Consider the following 13,838-nt stretch of genomic DNA (forward strand, 5'->3'; position numbering starts at 1 on the left):
ACTTCTCTATGCACACACTAATCATTCTTTATTTTAAAATGAAATTAGATTTTTAATTCCATTTTTTATATATTAGAATAAATTCACAAGTTAGTGCTTTACCTCTCTCATTTGAGCTCAAAGTGCATCGTTTCTCTTTCCCCTCCTCTAGTCACCTCATATCGTAGTTTTAATATCTATTGTGGGAAAAAAATTCTCATTATTTTGGGAGCGTAAGTGCGTAAAGGTGGTAAGTTATCATCTCTATGTATGTGAGTAGTCGCTTTCGCAAAAATATGGGGAAACAAGTCTCTGCTGCATCTCCGAAACCCAAACCGAAATCCAATGATATGATCAGCATAGTGCCACATGATTAGGAATGTCTACGAAGCGCCGTGGGATGAAAGCAAGGATCTGAAAATTAGATCGGTCGTTGCCTTGTTTTTGTTACTGATTTACTAATATTTTGGTCTAATCAATTTAATCGTAATTTAATTAAAAAAAATTATTTTATAACAAAATAATAATAAAATTATAAATAAATATCTTAAAATATAATTATAATTTAATTTAAAATATTAGATAAAATATTATCACCTAAAGTTTTATGATCTTTTTTCATAAACAAATTACTTATGAATTGGCAAACTATAGTACTATTCTTATTAGCTGCCTCAATAAATTGAAAAATTTTAGACTCAACCTTTTTTATTGAATTAGCTTTCATTGCTGCAATATATAATGAGATAGGAACAAATTATTTGAAATAAACTAAATACTTAAAAAATGAGGCCAATAAAAATCATTCCTGAAACATATAACGGTAGCTGAAATGAACAAGTATGTATACGTAGTAGTACAAAATCTCAGCACAAACAAAATAGTATAAATTATCTACAGGCACAAAAACTAGGAGGTTCTTTATAAAAAGATATTGATTTTTTAAAAATAAATAAATAAAAATCAGACTTTAAAGAAAAGTAGGTTCATCATACATTTCAAGTATTAAACAGAGATAAAGGATTTAGGTTGAATATTTCGCCAGAGATTGGAAGGGACAATGAGAGATCATTCGAGAGTGCATCTCTAAGAAGCAACGAACCCTAATTTGTTAAAGAATGTATCTATATTACACTCCTTTCTTGAAGATCATCAACAACCTAGTTCAAAATAGTAATCAATACATTTTTATGTTATTTTTTTCAGTAAAAAATAAATTATTTCATTAAAGATTAACATCCTATTTTAACTAAGTTATACACTATCATAATTTTTATAAGGTTTTGAAAAAAAAAAAAAGCACAACACAGCACACAAAAAAAAAAAGCACAACAGTAACAAAAGCAGAGTACTAGCAACGAGCAGAGAAGAACGAACACAACAGCAGCGAACAAAGCTAATCAATAATCATTTAAAGTGGTTTTTGAACAAAAAAAAAAAGAAGAAGAAGAACGAGCACTAGTAGTGAGCAGAAAAGAATGAGCACGACAACAATGGGCAGAGTTAATCAATAATCATTCAAAGTGATTTCTGAACAAAAAAAATGAAGAACCAAGTGATCAAGAGTAGAGGAGCAGAATCACAGCGGAGACGGAGACTATGTGACAAGAAGTACGACGAACGATAACAGAAGTGTGGTTGAGGAAACGAAGAGCGGATGGCAGACAAAGAGCTTGAGGAAGAAGTTGCGCTTGGTGAATGAGAGCGGATGGAGACTTCGACCACAACTTTCAGACCAGGACGGTTGTGCCTGAGAACGACAGATGGCGGCAGAAGAGTGGCTGACCAGATGAAGACCAGTGACTAACGACAAGCTCGAGGAAGACATACTAATTATTGAATGAGGAAAAAGCGTGGAGCCGCGGACGATCGGATGAAGACATGGTCGTGTGTAAGCGCAAAGGATAGCGGCGCTAAGTGAGAGCCTTGCGGCGGTGGGGGAGAAGGAGAACCTACACTACTACCCTGCTCGAGGAAAAGAGAAAGGCTTTTTTTTTAAAGCGCAAAACAGCGCCGTTTCAAGAGAATTGAACTGGTCTCGATTCGATTTAACTGGTCGGTTCTCAACCGACTTAATCGACGTTTTTAAATGTTAAGCCAAACCATAAAGAGAGCCAATTTATAGTTGGTCCGATCTAATTTTTAGGACCATGGGTGAAAAGGAAGAGATGACTAGGTTTTAAAAATCAAATAGATAATTGAATAGGTTATTGAACTGCTTTAATTATTAATTTATTGATTTAAAAATTTAATTCAATTATTTTTTAATCACATCTAAGTAAATTACACTTAATCACATTACTTTCATTCTAAATAAATTTATTTTTTTATATAATTTTACTCTTAAATATTTTCACTCATTATAAAATGTTTGTAAAATGACTAATACATAAACTTGCGGAAGATGGAAGGTGAACAAAATGATTGATAGAAGGCAAAAAAAATGACAAAAAACATACGCGAGTACAAGCCAACAAGAAAACAAAGATGATAAGCGGAACCACCTTCTTCCAAAGTTAGATATTCTAGTTTATGGAGTTCTAGTTTTGGAAGTTAAAGAACGAAGAGGAAGATGAAATGTGCTGAGAAATTTTTTTTTTTTTTTGAAAGAAAGAAAGCTCAACACATAAAGTGGAATATAAGAAGACAATAAACAGAACCAATCTACAATAAATAAATAAAAATAACCAACGCAAAGAACACTAATAGTTATTTCTTTATCATTTTTAGTATTGTCATCAACAATAAAAAGATTCACACCTAGCCACTTCTTGTAGTTTAGAAAAAATAGGTTGATAATCTCGTCAAATCCTTTTTCTTTATTCTAAAAAATCCTTCTATTCTTTTCCAACAAAATGTTCCAGATAATCGTACAAAAATATACTATCCATCTCTTGCGCTCCTCCTTGTTAATTGATATCTCAGTCCAACTTTGAAAATGTTCCTTTAATGTCCCTGGGCATGACCATTGCCTTCCAATAAATGATATCCATGCACACCAAACCTACCAAGAAAAATCACAACCAAGAAACAAGTAGTGACCATATTCAACACCTTTGTTACATAACATGCATACAATATCTTCCTGGTTAACAACTCCAAACCGACTCAGCCTCTCCTTCGTATTGACTCTGCCAGTCAAGATAAACCAGACAAACAGCTTAACTTTTGGTGGAACTAGACCTTTCCAAATTGTCCTAGTAAAGCTGTAACTTGTTATATCCTCCAGAATCATTTCCGCCTGCAACAACTGCACAAAAGAGTTAGTAGAAAATACACCTTGTTTATCAAATTTTCACACAACTCTATCCTCTTTGTCATATGCAAGTTTGAGCAGCCTTAATGTTTCATGCAACTGGTTTACTAGATCCAACTCCCATTGGAATAGCTCTCGCCTCTATTGGAAGTTTCATATCTACTCTAACCCATCCCAAAACCCACAATCCCCTATTACGGATCTTCTTTGGTTTGAAACTGAGAAAAGCCTCGAAAACTAATCTTTCAAAGAACCACCACTTAGCCAGACATCCATCCAGAATCGAGTCCCTCTCCCATTACTAACCTCCATAGAAAACCCAGTAATTATCTTCTATCTTACTTGTTGAACTTTGAATTGTATCTAACAAATATCCTTCTATGAGCCTCCCGGGCAGGTAATATCTGGGAGGACAGTAACACATTTGCGTTCAGGTTATTACAAGAGCAAATCACCTTCTTCCACAATGGACACTTCTCCTTTGAAAAATGCCACCACCACTTAAATAGAAAAGCTATGTTGAGCACCATGGGATCCCCAACACCCAACCCACCAAATTTTTTGGGAGCTTGCACCACCTCCCATCTAACCAAGGCCATACCATTCCTTCCATCCTCCTTACTCCATAAAAATCTTCTCTGCAAGAAAATCAGTTTCTTTACAATTGCCTTTGGCATCTTATATAAACTCAAATAATATACAGGAAGGCTATTCAAACAGATTTGATGAGCACCAACTTATCGGCTTTTATTGAGAACCTTGGCTTTTCAGATGTGCTAAGCATCCCCTCCACTTTGTCTATAATTGGCTCCCAAGTCTTAACTAATCTCGGGTTAGTTCCTAATGAGATTCTTAGGTATTTAACTGGAAGAGAGGCTTCCTTATAGCCCAGCATGCTACACATACGCAGTACCCACTGCTTGTCACAATTAATTGGAATCAAGCTAGATTTATCAAAATTAATACTTAATCCCGACATCAATTCAAAACAACGAAGAATCCTTCTGTAATTCTTAGTGGTCTCTTCCTCTGGAGGGCAGAACAAAATAATATCATCCTCAAACTGAAGATGCGACAACTCAATATGATCTCTACCAACCAGTAGCGGAGATATACGACCGTTTCTAACCACCTCCCCAAACATCCTATATAGAACATTGACGACAAGTACAAACAAAAATGGAGAAAGTGGATCACCTTATCGCAGGCACCTTTCCATCTTAAACAGCTTAGATGGCGAACTGTTTATCAATACTGACATAGAACACATACTGACACACTCCATAATCCACCCCCTTCATCTTCGTCTAAAACTCATCTTTTGTAACACAAGGCCCACAAAGCTCCACTTGACTGTATCATATGCTTTCTAGAAGTCTAACTTTATGATCACTGCTTCCTTCTTTCTCAATTTAATCCACTAAATAGTTTCGTACGTAATAAGAGCCCTGTCATGAATATTTTGCCCTTAAATAAAAGCACTATGTGTCTTACCTACTAGCCCTGGCATTACTGCTTATATTCTCCTAACCAGCGTCTTCGAAATGACTTTATACACACACCCCATCATGCTAATTGGTTTAAGGTGTTTGATTTCCTTTGCACCTATAAACTTAGGTGCCAACGCTACCCAAGTGACATTAGCATCCGCCGGTAGCCTAGAAGGCATGAAAAAGCCCAATACTGCTGCCGTGAATTCAGAACCAATTTCAGCCCAATACTTCTTTATGAAGTTCATGTTGTATCCATCCCTTTTTGGAGCCTTAGATGATTCACAATCCCACACTGCCTCTCTAACCTCCTCAAGAGTCGGTTGCAACTCCAAAGCCAAAGCATCTTCTTCATCGATCATTTCCACTAGACCATCTCTGAATCCCACCAAAGGAGAATCCTCCTGATGATATAAGTCCTTATAAAGGTCCCTAATCGCAATCTTAATCCTAGCTTGATGCCTTATCAACCTTCCATTAATAACCAGCGCATCAATCCTATTGTTTCTCCTTCTCGCAGAAGCTAAGTTGTGGAAGCACCTCGTGTTTTTATCTATGTCCCTCGCATGTCTAGAGCGCGACATCTACTTCCAATGTTGTTCTTTCCTCACATACAATTTCTCACAGCAAACAACAAGCGCCCTCCTTCTTGCCTCCACCGTTCCATCATAAACCCCATCACCCACCATGTCATCAATCTTCTTAATCTCTTCCTCAAACTTCATAATTTTCTTGTCCATGCCACCAAAGTTGTCTTTATGCCATTTTCCCAGAGGAATTGTCAAAGCCTTCAATTTATCTGTGAATTGCACCTCTTTTAGTCCTCTCCATTCCTCATTGACCATCCTCAAGAAACTTTCATGTGTAAACCACGAGTCAAGACTTCAGAACGGCCTCGGTTCATCTCTAGGCCTCTTATCTTCCACTATAATAGGACACTAATCTGACGAACCCCTTGGACCACCTCATAAACAAATCTTTGGAAACTCTTCAAACCATTCCAAACTAACCAGAGCCCTATCAATAGGACTACAAGATCGACCTCTGAACCATGTAAACTTGCGGTCAGTAATCGGCAAGTCCACCAAACCCCTGTTGTGTATCCAATTCTTGAAATCTTCCGCCGACAAGGATAAGCTATCAGTGCCTCGTCATTCTTTCACGTGTACAATCTCTTAAAGTCTCCCATGAAACAATAGGGAACCTGACATAAACCAGCTATGTAACTCAACTCCTCCCACACAACAAGCTTCTCATCTCTAACATGTGCACCATAAACCAAAATAAAAGCACAATTAAAGTTATTCTTTAACAACACCCCTTCAACACACAAACATCTCTCACCTTTATAACAATTTCGTATTTTAAAAAATTCGTCATCCCATATTAACAACAACCCACCAGATGCACCATCAGACATAACATAGTCCCACCCTACACAACCACTCCCCTAAATTTTTAAAACATCAAACCTTTTTAGTCTCCATCAAACCTAACATGTTCAATCTATATTTCCTCTTCAGGTATTTTACCATCCTCAACTTTCTGTCACCCTTCAACCCCCTAACATTTCAAGAACTAAAAATCATTTTAAAAATTATTGCACACCTTTTTATGAGTTTTGGGCCTGCTCCGTCTAGTTTTTGCCTTCTGTTTTGCCAATCTTCCTTTCTGAGCAATTTCTTCATTCTGTTGTTGGAGAATAGCCATAATGCCATCTTCTTCATTATATAGCATTGCTCTTGACTCTCTTGCTAAATCCCAGGTCCTTTTGTTTTCTATCGGTTGCTCATCCAACCTTGAACACTCATTGTCACTGGCCTCATCATCACAGGCATATGCTGTTTCCCCTAAAATGTCCTCATCATCACCGTAGCCATATCCATCATTAAGCATCAGTAAATTTCTATCACTAATTGCTTTAATTCTCAGGCCTGTATTAACAATTTCTTGATTAACTCTGCCACTGTGTTCAGAATCATCACCATTACCGTGTCCGTCGTTAGCCCCGTCTTCCCCGTCCTCATCCCCTTCTAGCCAATAAGCCCCTCCATCATGTTTTACTATTCTGCAACCCTCGGCCTCCAGTGCACGTCTCCAGCTTCCAACCTCCTTATCCCCGCCATCATCGATCAACTCCAACACACCAACAAAGGATTGCGGACCTGCTTCTAGCTGGAGCAACTGTCGTGTCAACATTCCCTCACCATCGTGGTCAATTCTGCCTCCTCCATCCGGTTTGCTTCTACACCCTTTGCCGAACCACCACCCCCAACTTGTCAAATGGCCGCCGCGAAGCTTCTTTACCATCGACTGCTATACATTCTTTTCCAGGTCATGTTCTTGTTTCTCCCAATGTTGAGCCAGCGCCCCCAAGACATAAGAGCCCCTAGGCGTTGTGGCATTAGAGGCAGTCCTGCTTCTTCTCAACTGGACCTTACAAGCCCGACCCACCCGCTTCAAACCCGGTCTAGGACAGGCATCCGCAACGCCAACCTGCTTAGTGGCTATGGAGCTTGGGCCCTCATGGCCCAAAACATTCTTACAGCATCTAATTCCATTGGTGGGCTTTACATTAAGTTCATACATTTTATTCCTTATATCCTCCCTATCCAGCCCATTAGATTTACAACAATAATCCCAGGGAATAATAAGCTTAGAATCTACTTCATTAATCACTTCATATCCCACAAAATCTGCCATGCCTTCAATATCACTATAATTTGATTGATACGTTACTAATTTCTTTTGATTGAAACTTAAATATTCATAACTCCACTCATTCAAAATTATTTCTGAATTTACCAATCTAGCCTCTTCTTCAACCTCCTCCCGCAACACCTCCATTACCACTTCCGATTCCTGGTCTGTATAGTCTGTCAAATTTGTTGGCCTTTTTGACCATATAGCTACATCATCACAAACCCTTGTAGATATGTTCTTATGGTGTTCACATATTACAGTATCATCCCCCACAATTTTCAAATTACAATTCACTCCATATGTTTCACGTCCCACCTCTTTTACCAAAATACCGAAGCCACTCGTGCCTATTGTGATATGGACCCATTCATTGATCACATCCATCCATCACACAGGTATCAATTTGCACATGGCCGACACTAAAGGAGATGCATGATTCCGTCACTTTATCACACCCAACCACTTCACCCCATTGGCTTCCTATTATCCTGAAAGTAACCACAAACCATGCATGTAACAGAACCCCAAATCATTCTAACCACACTCTTCAAGTTTCACTTCTCTCCGACTCGTCCCACCTCTATACACTATGAAACAACTGTAGTAGGCTATTCATTTTGAATGTGCAAGTCTCTTCAGCATTCAACAGACTGTCAAAGATCAACAAAGCTTTATATGCTCCCATTTTGTGCAACTGAACTTGAATAACTTGCGAAAAGTTCTTTTCAACCAATTCTTTCAATGACCTAAAGTAAATAGCCGTCGTCGTTCCATCTACTAGGCTTTTCTACAACCAGTCCAAGTTTTCTTTCACCACAACCACTTTCACCTTCTTCGTCCACCCATTCCCATCTGGATCTTGGACCATTTTCTCCTTCGTCAAATCTTTAGTGCAGATAGCTGAGATTTTCTGGGTCTCTTCTCTTTCCTGTGACAGCTGACGAGCCATAGCCATTCGATTGTCACCTCGCAGCTGTATATTGTTCGTGTCCTTCACATCAGACATTCTCTTGTATTTAGCTTCCCCCACGAAGACAACCTTACCTCTCAGTCTCATACAATTCATCTCTGTTATAGCCTTCAAGGCCCCTCCTTTCGTAGTGTATCGTATGAACGTAAAAATGTATATACTACTATTTTTTGTTTTATTGATAAGTATATATCATTTATACGTCTAGCCCAACTAAACAGCTGAAATAGTTCTTTTTTTGATATGTCTTCTGGGAGATTATTCACGAAAATTGAGAAGGACTAGTTCTCTAGTCATCCATACTCTTTTCGGTTCCAAACTCTTGGATCCTTGACCTGACCTCTCGTTCTACCCCTCACTGTGTTAAGATATTTAGATTCAATTTTCTCTTTATTTTTTATTTTTCTTTTCACTTTCCAACACATTTTTGGAGATTTAATAAAACACGAAAGGGTCCCGGTTATGTTCGACTGATTGATTTTTGGCAGATTTTTCTGTTATGAAACGGTATTCAATTCCAGCGGTTCTTCTAGCTGACCGAGACAAACTCTCCACGGGTTTTCCGTTCGACTTGTTCAACCGACCAATTCAAACTGATTTTTAGAATCTTGGTGGGAGATGCCTCCTTTCCAAGGTTTTCAAAATCGAACCGATGATCAAACCAATAGAGATAGAGGTTCAAAGGTTCGTTCAACCGAAGTTCAACTAGGATTAAACTAGATATAATAAAATAATAAATTTATGTGTAAAATATACAGGTCCTTTGAAAAAATGTTTTTTTTGTATTTTATTATTTTAAACCAGCTAATTGTTGAAAATCAGACCAATTTAATTGGTTAATCGATTGTTTAACAAATTTCCCCTTTTCAGGCCGGTTCATTGCTGACCTTTTCCACTTTGAACTGGATCACTTTGGTGGCTGATTCTCGGTTAACTCAATCGAAATCAGCTAGTTGAATTCGATTCTCAAAACACTGAAGCTTTCTTAAACCTCAATTTTTCTGCCTCCACTTCGATTTCCATCTCAATTTCTCACATCTCCATAAATTTCTATGGAAATTTTTAATTTCTGTATTTGCACAGATATTTTTAATAAAGATGATTTTTAAAAATTCTAAAAAAGTACATTTCATTAATATGATATATAAATATATCTTGTCCAAATGCAACAAATTAATTAAAGTTTAACATTATTTTTTATCATTTAAGTCTTAACACAGAAAAGATTATTACATAACTTTTTCTTTCTTTAAAATATCATTCATTATATATAATCTTTAATTAAATTTTTTTTGTGTTATTTTCAAGATTTTTACCTAAGACCTTCTAACTAAGTTATAAGTCACTTACTATTTTAACTAATTTTACTTTTATTATTTTTACACACATTTCATATGTAAAAGAGTGAATCTATAGGATATAATAATATATAACGAAGATATAGAAAGAGTAGACACATAACTTTCTTTTTTAAACACTACAAAAAAATCGTCCATTGTTGTCAGATTGATTTTACATATTAATATGATAAAAAAATAATATTCTGTTAAATTTACCGTTTGATTTTATCTATCTTCAAAAAAAATTTAAATAAAAACATATTATCATCTGATTTTTCAATTCTAACAGTAACACTATTAAATTACCATCGGATAACTCTAATGCGAAATGGATGACTTTTTTTATGAATTTATGTTATCACAACCTTCGAATTTTTTTTGCTATAAATTCAACAACAACTTCATTATATAGCATTGCTCTTGACTCTCTTGCTAAATCCCAGGTCCTTTTGTTTTCTATCGGTTGCTCATCCAACCTTGAACACTCATTGTCACTGGCCTCATCATCACAGGCATATGCTGTTTCCCCTAAAATGTCCTCATCATCACCGTAGCCATATCCATCATTAAGCATCAGTAAATTTCTATCACTAATTGCTTTAATTCTCAGGCCTGTATTAACAATTTCTTGATTAACTCTGCCACTGTGTTCAGAATCATCACCATTACCGTGTCCGTCGTTAGCCCCGTCTTCCCCGTCCTCATCCCCTTCTAGCCAATAAGCCCCTCCATCATGTTTTACTATTCTGCAACCCTCGGCCTCCAGTGCACGTCTCCAGCTTCCAACCTCCTTATCCCCGCCATCATCGATCAACTCCAACACACCAACAAAGGATTGCGGACCTGCTTCTAGCTGGAGCAACTGTCGTGTCAACATTCCCTCACCATCGTGGTCAATTCTGCCTCCTCCATCCGGTTTGCTTCTACACCCTTTGCCGAACCACCACCCCCAACTTGTCAAATGGCCGCCGCGAAGCTTCTTTACCATCGACTGCTATACATTCTTTTCCAGGTCATGTTCTTGTTTCTCCCAATGTTGAGCCAGCGCCCCCAAGACATAAGAGCCCCTAGGCGTTGTGGCATTAGAGGCAGTCCTGCTTCTTCTCAACTGGACCTTACAAGCCCGACCCACCCGCTTCAAACCCGGTCTAGGACAGGCATCCGCAACGCCAACCTGCTTAGTGGCTATGGAGCTTGGGCCCTCATGGCCCAAAACATTCTTACAGCATCTAATTCCATTGGTGGGCTTTACATTAAGTTCATACATTTTATTCCTTATATCCTCCCTATCCAGCCCATTAGATTTACAACAATAATCCCAGGGAATAATAAGCTTAGAATCTACTTCATTAATCACTTCATATCCCACAAAATCTGCCATGCCTTCAATATCACTATAATTTGATTGATACGTTACTAATTTCTTTTGATTGAAACTTAAATATTCATAACTCCACTCATTCAAAATTATTTCTGAATTTACCAATCTAGCCTCTTCTTCAACCTCCTCCCGCAACACCTCCATTACCACTTCCGATTCCTGGTCTGTATAGTCTGTCAAATTTGTTGGCCTTTTTGACCATATAGCTACATCATCACAAACCCTTGTAGATATGTTCTTATGGTGTTCACATATTACAGTATCATCCCCCACAATTTTCAAATTACAATTCACTCCATATGTTTCACGTCCCACCTCTTTTACCAAAATACCGAAGCCACTCGTGCCTATTGTGATATGGACCCATTCATTGATCACATCCATCCATCACACAGGTATCAATTTGCACATGGCCGACACTAAAGGAGATGCATGATTCCGTCACTTTATCACACCCAACCACTTCACCCCATTGGCTTCCTATTATCCTGAAAGTAACCACAAACCATGCATGTAACAGAACCCCAAATCATTCTAACCACACTCTTCAAGTTTCACTTCTCTCCGACTCGTCCCACCTCTATACACTATGAAACAACTGTAGTAGGCTATTCATTTTGAATGTGCAAGTCTCTTCAGCATTCAACAGACTGTCAAAGATCAACAAAGCTTTATATGCTCCCATTTTGTGCAACTGAACTTGAATAACTTGCGAAAAGTTCTTTTCAACCAATTCTTTCAATGACCTAAAGTAAATAGCCGTCGTCGTTCCATCTACTAGGCTTTTCTACAACCAGTCCAAGTTTTCTTTCACCACAACCACTTTCACCTTCTTCGTCCACCCATTCCCATCTGGATCTTGGACCATTTTCTCCTTCGTCAAATCTTTAGTGCAGATAGCTGAGATTTTCTGGGTCTCTTCTCTTTCCTGTGACAGCTGACGAGCCATAGCCATTCGATTGTCACCTCGCAGCTGTATATTGTTCGTGTCCTTCACATCAGACATTCTCTTGTATTTAGCTTCCCCCACGAAGACAACCTTACCTCTCAGTCTCATACAATTCATCTCTGTTATAGCCTTCAAGGCCCCTCCTTTCGTAGTGTATCGTATGAACGTAAAAATGTATATACTACTATTTTTTGTTTTATTGATAAGTATATATCATTTATACGTCTAGCCCAACTAAACAGCTGAAATAGTTCTTTTTTTGATATGTCTTCTGGGAGATTATTCACGAAAATTGAGAAGGACTAGTTCTCTAGTCATCCATACTCTTTTCGGTTCCAAACTCTTGGATCCTTGACCTGACCTCTCGTTCTACCCCTCACTGTGTTAAGATATTTAGATTCAATTTTCTCTTTATTTTTTATTTTTCTTTTCACTTTCCAACACATTTTTGGAGATTTAATAAAACACGAAAGGGTCCCGGTTATGTTCGACTGATTGATTTTTGGCAGATTTTTCTGTTATGAAACGGTATTCAATTCCAGCGGTTCTTCTAGCTGACCGAGACAAACTCTCCACGGGTTTTCCGTTCGACTTGTTCAACCGACCAATTCAAACTGATTTTTAGAATCTTGGTGGGAGATGCCTCCTTTCCAAGGTTTTCAAAATCGAACCGATGATCAAACCAATAGAGATAGAGGTTCAAAGGTTCGTTCAACCGAAGTTCAACTAGGATTAAACTAGATATAATAAAATAATAAATTTATGTGTAAAATATACAGGTCCTTTGAAAAAATGTTTTTTTTGTATTTTATTATTTTAAACCAGCTAATTGTTGAAAATCAGACCAATTTAATTGGTTAATCGATTGTTTAACAAATTTCCCCTTTTCAGGCCGGTTCATTGCTGACCTTTTCCACTTTGAACTGGATCACTTTGGTGGCTGATTCTCGGTTAACTCAATCGAAATCAGCTAGTTGAATTCGATTCTCAAAACACTGAAGCTTTCTTAAACCTCAATTTTTCTGCCTCCACTTCGATTTCCATCTCAATTTCTCACATCTCCATAAATTTCTATGGAAATTTTTAATTTCTGTATTTGCACAGATATTTTTAATAAAGATGATTTTTAAAAATTCTAAAAAAGTACATTTCATTAATATGATATATAAATATATCTTGTCCAAATGCAACAAATTAATTAAAGTTTAACATTATTTTTTATCATTTAAGTCTTAACACAGAAAAGATTATTACATAACTTTTTCTTTCTTTAAAATATCATTCATTATATATAATCTTTAATTAAATTTTTTTTGTGTTATTTTCAAGATTTTTACCTAAGACCTTCTAACTAAGTTATAAGTCACTTACTATTTTAACTAATTTTACTTTTATTATTTTTACACACATTTCATATGTAAAAGAGTGAATCTATAGGATATAATAATATATAACGAAGATATAGAAAGAGTAGACACATAACTTTCTTTTTTAAACACTACAAAAAAATCGTCCATTGTTGTCAGATTGATTTTACATATTAATATGATAAAAAAATAATATTCTGTTAAATTTACCGTTTGATTTTATCTATCTTCAAAAAAAATTTAAATAAAAACATATTATCATCTGATTTTTCAATTCTAACAGTAACACTATTAAATTACCATCGCTAATGCGTAATGCGAAATGGATGACTTTTTTTATGAATTTATGTTATCACAACCTTCGAATTTTTTTTGCTATAAATTCAACAACAAATGATAATTA

At 36.7% G+C, this 13,838-nt stretch overlaps 1 protein-coding gene across 1 annotated transcript in view; it reads left to right on the forward strand.

The window, feature by feature from the left end:
* Positions 1-13,838, forward strand: part of LOC107630595 (methylsterol monooxygenase 1-1) — a 27,473-nt gene that overhangs the window by 993 nt on the left and 12,642 nt on the right. The gene's annotated exons all lie outside the window — the stretch shown is intronic.

Source organism: Arachis ipaensis, chromosome B01, assembly GCF_000816755.2.
Source record: "Arachis ipaensis cultivar K30076 chromosome B01, Araip1.1, whole genome shotgun sequence".
NCBI classification, from domain to species: Eukaryota; Viridiplantae; Streptophyta; class Magnoliopsida; order Fabales; family Fabaceae; genus Arachis; species Arachis ipaensis.